The 12197-nt window shown below is 42.1% G+C and overlaps 1 long non-coding RNA gene across 1 annotated transcript; it reads left to right on the top strand.

Moving 5' to 3' along the window:
• Positions 1 to 7597: 7597 nt before the first annotated feature.
• On the top strand, positions 7598 to 9810 carry LOC107075826 (uncharacterized). The gene is made up of 2 exons (XR_011182890.1): positions 7598 to 8012; positions 8852 to 9810. It is a non-coding gene; the product is annotated as an uncharacterized lncRNA (long non-coding RNA).
• Positions 9811 to 12197: the final 2387 nt, after the last annotated feature.

The following is a 12197-nucleotide window of genomic DNA, read 5'->3' as shown; positions in this document are numbered from 1 at the left end:
GACATGCATGATATTTCACTTTCTTACACGCAAAAAAAAAACCCTACAAATATTCATGTGGATTTGAACACGCTGTAATTCCTACATAGGGAATTCCTGACCTGCCTTCCTTGTTGAATGCACAGTTCTTCTACTTTGTGTGATCATGTCTAAAAAAAGATAAAAAAGGGGCTTGCATATTTCTTAGAGAATGCAAATCTACATTTTATGCATGGTCTGTAGATATTCTGCATTTTCAGAGGGGACAGAGCTGCGATCTGCAGTGTGTGTCAGATATTTTTGACAGCTGTGCTCCCGCCACCACATGACAGTGACGTCAGCTCCCACAATGCCATGCTCAGCTGAGTTCCCAGCAGGACGCACTTTGTCTCCCACCTTAAACCCTCTTTCACATTCCGCCCCCATGATTAATTAACGGTGCCGTTAACGGTGCTCCCAGGACACCATCCCAGTGCAAGGTGTGCAAAGTTGCAAAGGTAAAATAATTTTACAATTACGATTGGAAAACATTTAGTTTTTTCTAGACATAAAATACGTGGGCACTGGCAAAAATAAATAAATCATATGATGACATCCATGGTGATGAGCGCAACTTGAGCTGTAGAGTTCTGGAGAAGTCTGGGAATTTTATTTGGTGTAAACTGGAGGGAGGTGTGCTTCAGAGTGCACACTGCTGTCCTCAGATTTGGGGGTACTGGACGATCCAAATTCCAGGGCTACTGAGGCAGGTGTTTCCAATAATATCTGTTTTTTTTAAATCTGATTCTTCAGATAAAACCAAATAATAATAATTCACATTTGGTTTCATTTCAAAGGCAGCGAGGTGTCTGTTTAATTCCTATGCAGCAAATTTGCACTGTCTTTTGCACTGTCTGCAATAGGCTTGTGGTGGCAGATCTCTGCGTCAGTGTCCCGTCAGCAACAGACTGGTGGTACTGAGGACTCTTGCCAGGCAAAGCACCTGGAGAGGCAGCTGAAAACAAAGGTGCCTTCAGGTCTTCTGATGCACAAGGAACTGATCGACCCCGGTCCGCCACTCCCCCCTCCTCCCTGCTCGCACCAAATAAAACCACTTTTGTGCTTCATCCCAGAAATGTGCACCAGCCCCTAACCACACTATTGTAAGTGCTCAACCCAGAACTCAGCATGAGGAGTCAGTACCTTCACACTGGTGCAGAGCAACCAGATGGAGGAACCGAATCTGAAAGAGAGTTTCCTAGTTCCTCTTTCTTCTAAAATGTGTGTGTCAGTGTTCGACTGTACATGAGCCAGTGAGTGTGTGTATGAGCATTGTTGCATTGTCTGCTCATCCCATTGGCTGCCCTTAAATAGCAACCAGCAGAGAGAAACGCATAATTAGAATTTGATCTTCCTCGTTAATGAGGAATCGTCAAGGAAGGCTCCCACTTTTTAGTATGGCTTTGCCCTCTTTTGCCCTGTTTTCCTGAGGGTTTAACATGATGAGCCATGAGGGCAGCATCTTGGTGGCTACGGTGGTCTGAAGAGAAGTTTTGCGGGTTCAAATCCCAGGTGCGACACTGCTGTGTTACCCTGGAGCAAGGTACTTCACTCAGGTTGCTGCAATGCAATCTCAAGCCCTATAAATGGGCCTGCAGGCCATCATTGAAAATGAAAATGTGTTTTCAGTTGACTTACTTATCAAATTAAGGATTAAATGACAGGAACACTGTAGTGACCATTACTGGGAGCCAACAGGTAACGTACAATGCAGGGGAGTCTCACAGTGCAGTGTAACAGTGCAGCCAAACACAGTATGGGCATGTTGAAGCCATAGGTACAGTGGAAAATCACAAATATAAACTCCACAGCTTTCATCAGCGCTCTGTTATGGGTATCCATGAAGCCATCAGGGAAAAAAAACTCTGAGGACAACAAAATCTTTTTTGAGAGTTTGAAGCTTGTCATCCGGCATAAGAGGATGGAAGGTGTGAGCACACCACTTGAATAAGGAGCAGCAGAAGGTTTTATTCTTCATGGTTCGATAAACTACGCGGTGCATCAGAGTGTGCAACCGTTTGGTGCGTGTAGGGAGCTGTAAAACATACAGCGGAGAATTCCTGACCTGCCTGCCTGACATTCTGGTCACGTCCACAATGTAGCAAGAATGTTTCACAGAGCTACAAAAAACCAATAGAACACCAGTAAATGACCTTGTATCCTCATTAAAGAAAAAAAAAACTGCCAATGTAAACACTTGTCAATGCTGAATAACATGTGGGGCTTGTGGAAGATGAATACATTTGTTCACATCAGAGACACCCCTTTGTTCACTCAATGAGGTGGACAGAGATAAGCATCTATCAAACAAACAGCAAAGACTGAGCTTTATCTGTTTTATGCAGTACAAGGAAATTGCTGCTTTAACTTTAACAGGTTTCCAAAACAATTCTTGTCGCCAGTAATTCCTCATTAAAATGGTAAAATACCACACATACATGGAACAGGTTAAAACTTGCTTTTGCAGAATGACCCTAAGGGCATTCTACATTTTCGAAATAGAGTTCTGCTTGATTTGCATTTACGTTGGCCTCTAAAATGCCTGCAAACCTGGCATCCAGCAATTCCAAAAGCAATTCTAGTACTTCTCTATCAGTATTTTTTCTTATGTGATTCCCTTTTCTCCACGGTTTACTGTCAGTTCATAAACAGCCATTGTCAGTGAGAGGCTGGTGCCCAGAGAGGATCGGAGAGTGCAGACTATTCTACTGTGAACTCTAACACAATGGTCTAGTGTTCCACAGTTTGAATACAGGGCCTTCAAAACATATTCGGACACCTCTGAGGCATAACGTTGGAAAATGAAATGGATATATTCCGTATAGTCTAAATAATTTTTCTTCCCCTTTTCTTCCTAATATCCATGCCAGTTTGGGAAATTCTAGCTCTTTTTGCATTTAGGTGTAAATCCATTCCTGTCTTGTGAGAGGAATTGCAGAACAGCAATACACAAAAGCTTTTCATATATAAACTTTACAGTGACCCACTGGTAGCATCGAAGTGACTTGTTGTGTGTTGTTATTTCATGCAGACTTATTTTTGTATTTTGCAAAGAGTACAATAACCTTTATATAATAACATTATGCACGGGCAAATCCACACCTTTTAATAACCTGATATTTGTAAATATGTCTGATATACAATCAGAACTTTATGGGAACAACAGATCTCTTTTGATAGTAGCAGTAAAAAGGCACCTTCAATTTTTTTAAAGTTCTTCAATGAGACAAAATTCAGCAGAAAAATAAATATTTGATTTGGTGTGTGTAGCAAATGTTCACCTTCATGAGCAGATTAAGTCATTTTCTGGAACACTTCATTATTTGGGATATTCTGCATTCTCCTCCTCCTTTTTTAAGCTGGGTTAAAAAACAAAAAAAAAATGGCTTTGTATTTTGTTTGACCATTTCCTGTGCTCTTTTTTGGGGGGAGTAGAAATATCTCTTTTCTTTCTAAAGCTATAGATTTCAAGGCAGAAGTGAAAGTTTTCTCTTTTTTACCATGAGAATGTACAAAGCTGACTTTTTCTTGACTGAACCCATAGCTGCACAGCTGCTGCAGGTTGGTTTATCTGGAAATAAAAACACACATCTGGAGATGATGAGTTTTCTATAGCTCCCCAGTGAGAAACAGGCTTATCTGAACTACAGAACCTTCGACTACACTTTCACTGCAGTAGCATTTCCAAAAACATCCTCACTGAGAGCCCATCAGCCTCTGGTTGCTACAGTCTCTTGTATAGAGGTTCACCATAGTGCACTAATGAAAAGTAAAGCAATCAGCAGTTACACATAGTTCTAATCCATAGTCATAGAAAGGTACACAACAGAAAGGTATGGTAAAGCAACAGTAAGAAGACAAAAAAGCCACTATAATTTAAGCATGGTAAATGGACCATGACACTAATTCATCTTGGTTAACTTTCACAGGAGTCATAGTGGGACTGTCTGACATTTACTGTGAGAGAGCCCTTCATCTCACCTTGTTTATTGAGAAGTAATTTACATGTAAAGTAATCAGTAAGTAGTTTACTACAGTAAACTTGTGTGGTATGTTCTGCAGTTTTCCTTCTGCTTTTTAATATTCTTTTTCAACCTTGGGTTTTCATGGCTTGTGACATGATGTACCATATCTCTGCATTCTGTACCATGCTTTTCCCACAGTCTTACTCTGCTTTGGTATAACACAATAAACTGTTGTGTGTAGCTGGTTTCATTAGCACTCAGTGATGATCTTGTTAAAAACAATTAAAAATCCACATTCAGCAATATTAGCAGTTTCTTCAATGAGTTTAATCTCTCCTGCTCCTTACAAACAACAGGAAATCTAACCAAGATGCTTGTCACCTTGTTGTCATTTTTACATTTCGACTTATTCATCTATTTCTTTTAAGACTTGCTTCAGAAAGCCTTACATAGCCACATTCACCAAGTTTTGAAAGGGAAGTAAGTGACAAATTGGGGAAGTTAAAGGTATTTTGTGTGACATCATTTTTCTCGTATATTAATGCTCATTTACTAGCTTTTACCTGTCTGGACAGCCTGATGACTTCTTAATGGCTGCAAAGATTTTGCATATAAAGATGAGAAATCAGCTAATATCTGGCAATTCCTAAATCTGTATGGGTAACATTGATGCATCTATACTCAAGAGACTAGTTATTCCAGTGTCTTTTAAAGGGCACACATTCAACATACATAACTTTGTAGTTTGAATATTTCAATTACAATGTGACTGAATTTAGAAGGCAACCAGGTGCACAGTGTCTGTCATGATCTACGTGTCTTTTTATCTTATATGAATACATGACATAATTGTGTGCATTCCCATACCGAAACATCTTTCTGCATCACTGCTGGATAGACACATTCCAAAATGTGAGGCTAAAAAAGAAAAACAACCCAAACCAAACACCATCACTAACTTGGAGTACAAGAGGAGTGTCCCAATGAAGACACCTGTTCGTGGCTACATATTGTGATCGTGAGCTGAAAGCTGAAACTTAAGGAACACTTAAGGGGAACATGTCATTTTTAGTGTGACCGATCCCATGTTGTCCGTTTGGGTTTTACATAAGCTTGTTTGCATCTGGAGTCAGGGACGGATTTTGGTGTTCGTAGGCCCCAGACACTTTCACTCTGAAATATGCACAGAGAGGCATCAACGCCAACTGAATGACGTCGAGGGACAGGATGCACTTTAAACCAGTCTAACGTTCAACCCCGTGATTGATGGAGCGAGTCCAGCGACCATCACTTCGATGCTTCCAGTTTCTAGAACAGCCGCTAGATTGCGTAGGATTATTGATCTGGAGTCGATCGCAAGCATGTTGTTTCAGCTCGCTTTGCGTTAGTCACTACTGTTTCCCTCCTTCGTAGGCCCTAAACGTTTTGTAGGCCGCACAGTGCCTTAATGGGAAATCCGGCACGGTCTGGAGTGAAGAAAAAAACAAACAGATATGCTTTAGCACAGAAGCCAGCAACCCCCAAGGAGCTGATGTTTGGATCAGGACAGCCCAGAGATGGCCAGTGAGCTGGTCTGGCTTGACGTTGGTACAACAACAGCAGCTGCAGCTCACCAGCCGCACTGTCCAACCAGACCAGCTCCTTCACTGCTGAGCTTTGCCTGCACAGCAGCCAGTAATGGCTCATTGTGAACCAAGCGCTGGGAAGCCTGGACTCAGTGAAAATGGACCATTAGGCAACCCTGTTGTTTTAAAATCTGTTTCTTTTCCTGTGTCTGTTTGTGCTGAAATCAGTGTCTGTAAGGACGAAGATCTGGGTGACTTAAACAAAAAGAGGGATAAAAATTAAGTGAATTTATAATGCACCCAAAGGGGTTTCAAGGGATCGTTTGTCTCCACGGTCTCGTATTTGAAAGGTTGTTGAAATGTTTGCCCGATTATTCGGCTCGCTTTGATGAGCAACATTACACTGGGCTGATGAGCAAAATCACAGATGTGCAATGAAACTAGTGAGATTATGCAGAGAGAGCTCATCAGGGATGCAGCAGTTAAAAACAGGCTCATGTGGGCTTGATTTCCAAGAAACCTTCATCAGAAGCAGCAGGACGCCATTGTACGTTTTGGCATTCATGGGGAAAACAGATTTTTTTTTTAGTCGCTCGACACACCTGGCTCTCAGGAACCTCTCTCCAGCATCTCATTGCCGTTTAAGGAGAATCAGGCAGGACAAAAAAAAAATGGCTGCTAAAATCAAATTTCGACAAGAAGCAAACAGAAGGAGCAACGGCCGGTTTTACATGCGATTCCTAAAATAGAGACGAAGAAAACCCTGCTGAGATGAGTGAAAAATAGGGTGTATAAATAAACACTTGGAAAATATTCAATGTCATCAGTTTCTTGGGCCCAGAGGCAGCTGTGATTAACTCACCAACCACACCATCAGCCATGTGGTTTGTCAGAGGCCCCTTGTGCAAGGTGTTTGTATCTCTACTGTACTGCCAGACTCTCGTCCAGCCTGGCCTGTCCTCCATTCGAAAAAACAACAACAACAGTTTTTTAAAAAAAGGCTTGATCTCCCACCCGCTCCTATTTTTCTTTTAAGTCTGAAAAGGGGGTTAGTTTCTTTACCACCTCGTGTCTCTGTTCAGATACAGCTGTCGGAGGTGGATGTTGCATCTTTACGCCAATAAAAACAGCTGTTAGGAAGACTCGATACCCCCATACCAGCAGTGAGGAAGAGAGTTCCCCCCAAACAAAGGGGGGGGGGTAAGACTGTACCCCCCAAATCAGGGGTGAAGAAGACTTCACCCCCCTCCAAAACAGGAGTGAAGAAGACTGTGCCCTCCATACAAGGGACGAGGAAGACTGCGCCCCTCAAGACAGTAGCGAGGAAGACTGTGCCACCCCCAACCCAGGGGTGAGGAAGATTGCACCCTCCCCCCAAACCATACCAGCAATGAGGAAGACTGGACCCCCCAATACAGCAGCAAGGAAATCTGCACCCTCCCCTAAAGCCAGCGTTGAAGACGGCTGTGCCCCCCCTTGTACCAGTGGTGAGGAAGACTGCTCATGGCTTCCTCCAGCACTGGCCCTGGTCGGGCCTCGAGCCGTTGTCCCTGCGCCCCCCTGCCTGGGATGGCACAGGGCTGTGCGCTTACACGCGTCTCCCAGGAGGGGTCGCCCCTGCGTGGAAAATCCTCACAATACCTTGGCCACTGGAAGACCACTCAACAGCAAAACAGGGATTGTGCCACACTTCACAAAGAACATGTTGGGCTTAAATATGTGCACAGTCATGGCTATTTAGCTAACTAGGTTTTTTCATTTGGGGTGGTACTGGGTTTCAGGGCTGGCCTTTTATCAGGCTCCTGTGTCAGATTATTGCCAAAACGAATTATTAATTATAATTATTATTGCTCTCGGATATTGGAGGCGCCCATGTCAAAATGATGAAGAAGAGGGATGAGGCCCCCTGCAGAATGGACGAGTGCAGAGAACTGTTTTCCGTTTCCTCCGCGTCCTGCGGAGTCTTCGAGCACCCTGTGTCCCTGTCCCCCCTCCCTCCCTCCCCTTCCCCCCCGCCGCCGCGCAGAAAAGGCCGTTGTGCTCGAGCTGCCGCCTGACCCTTGTTGTGAAAGTGTCAGGAGCGAAAGAAGTGTTGTTTGATCGCTGATGTCATGTCCCGTCATCTTTGTGAAATGTTTTCCCCTTTTGTCATTTTTTTGTCTTTCGAAACCGAAGCCGGAGCGGGCGGCGCCGCCCACCAGCGATCTGATGCTGAATTCTGTCGGTTTTACCGGCCCTCAGCTCTTGCCTTCACCTCCCAACCCCCCCCAGCTGGGGCCTGAGAGGCAGCGGTGAGCCTCCTGAGCTCTGCATAGTGTGCTCCAGTGGACACAGCCATACGACGCCCTCCTTAGCCACATCGCAATAATCTCATACTTCGCTTGCCTGTGTCAGACGTGGTGTCCTTGTTTGTGTAACATGGAAAGGCCGGTATAACATTGGTTTCCTGCCCCATATATCCATGGTAAATACAGTACTTTTGAAAAACTAGATGATTAAGATACAGGAAAGATGCAGTACATGAGAGTGTGCCTATATTTACAGGACATATAAAACAGAAAAAGGAAGATGATATCTTCTGCCGAATCCACAATACCACACAGTCTGACTAGCATGCTGTCAACAGATAAATAAGTGTACATACAGTATCAGCATAATGTAATAGAAAAATGCTTTTTCTTTTCAAAATAACTACAATAAAAACATTTGATCACAGATCAGAAGAACTCCAACTGATATAGAGAACACGACTCTTGTTAGATATAATATAAAACATCCTTTCATAGAAGAGAGTATAGAACTTTCACAACTTTTTACAAGGTTTTATATACAGTTTTTGTACAAAATGAGGAGCAGAAACAGAATTATGTAACACACCACATACTACCCTAATTATGTGAAAAATAGTGCTTCTTATAATGTAAGAGGAGGGGGGCATTGACATTTCTAAAGTTTGTAAGGTTATGTTTGCTTCTCTTGTATAAAAGTCCTATTAAATCAATTCCTACTTTGATTTTCTCCTGCTGCATCTACACTTACTTTCTTAGGAGGGAAGAGCAGAAAATATCTTTTAGTCCTGTATTATCTACTTGTCAGCTGTCATTGTACAGAGATGTCAGTAGAGGAAAGAGACAAGGTTAAGGAAATGTGCATCATAAGACTCTTCTGGGAGGGGGGGGGTCTCATGGAGATATTTTTTTATTTTCTTTTAGTTTCTATAATGACGGTGTAACTAGTAAATTTGCACTCAATTTGTTTTGTAATTTTGCACCTAAATGTGTTCTTTTTCATTTCCCTGGACAGTTTAGCGGAGTGTTACAATTTGAGCTGCAGCAGAAATGGAAAGAACCGTGCTGGTTTCCTGCTTTTCTGTAGCGTAACGGGGGTGTCTCACTGCCGCGTCGCCATTGAGTTGGGAGCTGTTTCGGAATTTGGAGGCTGCCCCCCGGATCTGACTGAGGAATGCGGCAAGGGATCGAGACCAAACTGGACACCACTTTACTCTCGCTCTTGTCTTCCACCTTTTGTTTCGTAAAACTGGCTTCGGGATCTCGCCGCCTGACCCTTGCCCTCCCCAACACTTGTGCAGAGCAGTCTGTCAGAGCTCTGCTTGTGCTGACCTTTAAGCAGATATTTCCCAAATGTGTTCTTGTTTTTTTTGTTTGAGACTGGCGATGCGACCACTTCCTTTTAACCACGCGGCGTGTCTAATATCACCATGAACAGTAGTGAGGGATACCAGCACTCAATTCTTTCCAACTTGTTGGGAAAAAAAAGGCAAGAAAATCACCTCCATCAGACATGTAGCTGCTGTCTACATCAGCAGACGTGGGGCAGCTACTGTAGGAGTTGTGTAGGAGCTAATTTCTCATGGTCAGGCTCTGCTTGGCCAATTATGACATTACGGTTTGCCCCCAGTCAGAAGAACATATGAGCAAAATTGCTTAAGTACATAAGAGCACAGGAGCATAACAGCATAAGAACAATCAAGAGGAGACCACTCAAGCCTTCTGACCCGTTTGGTAGTTAGCAGAAAAATGATCCAAGGATATCATCCAACCATTTCTTGAGAGATCCTTCGTTGCATAGCTTGTTCCAGACTCCCACCACCCTTTGAGTAAAGAAATGCCTCTTGTTAACTGTTTTAAATGCATTTCCACATGGTTCCCACTTGTGTGGAACTACTTATTTGAAACCTATTTATCATTTAACCCGTTTTGCAATTTATTATATATCATATTAAATGTACATTTTTGAAATTATTTTATTTTTGTGCTAGTGCGATATGTGTTTCCAAACCTGTTATAATCCCTATACATTGAGACGTTAAATCAGACAAACAAATTGCCCGATTATACAAAGAATGTTAGCCTAATATGTCACAGATCCTATCGCACCTCAGGATAAGGATGATATATTGTGTTGAGTTAATTTGCTTTATAATTGCACTTCTAACTTAATTTCACAATATCTTACAGTCGTCTGTGTGAAGTTCTTTCCAACTGTAAGCACTTTCTCACGTCCGAAACTCTCTTCTCTTCAGGTCGCAAAACCTATTGACTCGCAACTATAAACACTGATCACGCAATCTGAAGAAAGGCATTTTCTAACTAAACTAAAATGGGTCCCTTTTTGCAGCCACCTTGGATCTGTGAAAGGCATACGACTCATGTGTAACTCATAGAAGGGTGGCTTTGAAAACAAATGATCAATTTTGTGGGGAGAAATCTGGGATTGTTAAGATTCGAACAGGTTGTTTTGAATCTTAACAACCCCTGTAGTACCAACTGTAACAGGTTGTACTGTGTGCTGGGTTTTCTAGGTACTTTTCTATTGGGAAGGCATGTAAACAGATAGAACAAAGGTCCTGGTTATTGTACCTGGAAGTTAAACACACATCTGGGTGTGTTCCAAAGATCCAGGCTTTATACAGGATAGGAGAGCCCTTGGATTGGAGATAGTCTGGCTTTGTTCCATATGGAAAAAACAAATCGGTCACAGTATGCACAGTTGCAAACATTACTGTGAATGCCCTGCGTCTCACATCAGGTGGTTCAGTGCATCTTGTTGAGATTAAGTAGCGTCTGGACACCTACCATTGACATGAAACAGCGTTTAATACAACTTAAGGAGTCTGTGAATTAGTTCTGGCTGCAGCTGTGCTTTGCTCTCCATATTCCTCGCATCTTTTTGGAACAAAAAAAAATATTTCAATGCTAGTGGGTGTTATTTATACATGTTTATTTATAGTTCTGCCACTGTCAGGTGCTGTTCAGAATCTCAGAGGGGTTTGGGGTATGTGTCAGCAGCACAGTACTTTCAGCAGCTGTGTAAAATGGATTTTGGATCGGCTAAGAAAAAGCATGAGCAATATTCCTTCAGTTACATAAAAGAATGAATTTTGGAGCACAAGAAGACCTTTAAATCTTACAGGGCTTATGGGGGACAAAACGCACACTTAGGAGCATAAAAAATGAATGTATTATGCAGGAAGCAAGAATTTGTGAATGTGAATGTATTATGCAGGAAGCAAGAATTTGTGAATGTGAATGTATTATGCAGGAAGCAAGAATTTGTTTGTGCTAGAGACAAGCGCTAAGTACAACACCCCTGTAATTCATTCTCATTAGTTTGACACAAACTTAGTAGGTCACTGCATTTCCAGTGTTTCTGAATATTTTCCGGGGAGAACAGATTGAATTCTTTGCTGCTATTACATGAAGGAAAAGACTGTTAAAGGCTAACCCTATCCACTGTGCACTGTTCAGTGATCAGCTGGCAGCAGTTTGGTGCAATGGTCAGTATTTTCAAATTGTAATTTAATGGGTTCAGATCTTTGTAGTAATACTGCTGTTGCAACCTCGAACAAAGTGCTTCACCTGAATTGTTCAAATTAACCCCCTGCTGTATAAATAGGTGCAAATATAAGCTGCTTTGGATAAAAAGGGCAAACAAATAAATTGGTTAGCTGCACAGACATCAATCTGTAAAAAAAACAACAAATTGCTCTGGAATTACCTTTTCCAGTGTGGATACTGTTTTCTACTGTAAAGCCAACAGCACATCTGTTTAAGAGCAATGTCAAACAGAAAAATGAGTCACAATTGTAGCATTGCTGGATTATGAAGTAGGTCTTTCCCAGAGATAACATAACCAGCACACAAATCAGTAATAATTTGTGTAACTATTAATATAGCGCTGATTTTACCTCACCAGATATGTGTGGATTACTGTACCTCGTTATCTAATGTTGTAAGTTTCCACTGTTTGATTGAATCTTTAATAATAAGCCTGAAATGACAGCTGAAGGCATGTCTCTGGCTTTGTGGCTTGACTCTGCGATTGTTTTAGAGCGTGACAATGACCAGCTGGTACAAAAAAAAAAGACCGAAACTTGCTGATTTAAAAATAAAGAATCCTTTGAAATATCTATTGTTTCACAATCTGCATTAACGGTCATTTAATAAACATATCCTGCGGCAGAGACACTTTTCAAAGTCTCTTTCAAAATCACAGAAAGATAAAGGGTGCTGGGTAAAAAATCACCAGACATTATATCCACTGTGAATATAAAACACACTTCATAGTCCAGACTGGGTAGTCCACAACGTAAATGGATAAGGACACATTCAGACACTCTTGCAGACCC

This window comes from Lepisosteus oculatus, chromosome 21 (assembly GCF_040954835.1).
Source record: "Lepisosteus oculatus isolate fLepOcu1 chromosome 21, fLepOcu1.hap2, whole genome shotgun sequence".
NCBI classification, from domain to species: domain Eukaryota; kingdom Metazoa; phylum Chordata; class Actinopteri; order Semionotiformes; family Lepisosteidae; genus Lepisosteus; species Lepisosteus oculatus.
This window is presented reverse-complemented; position numbering and strand designations above follow the sequence as displayed.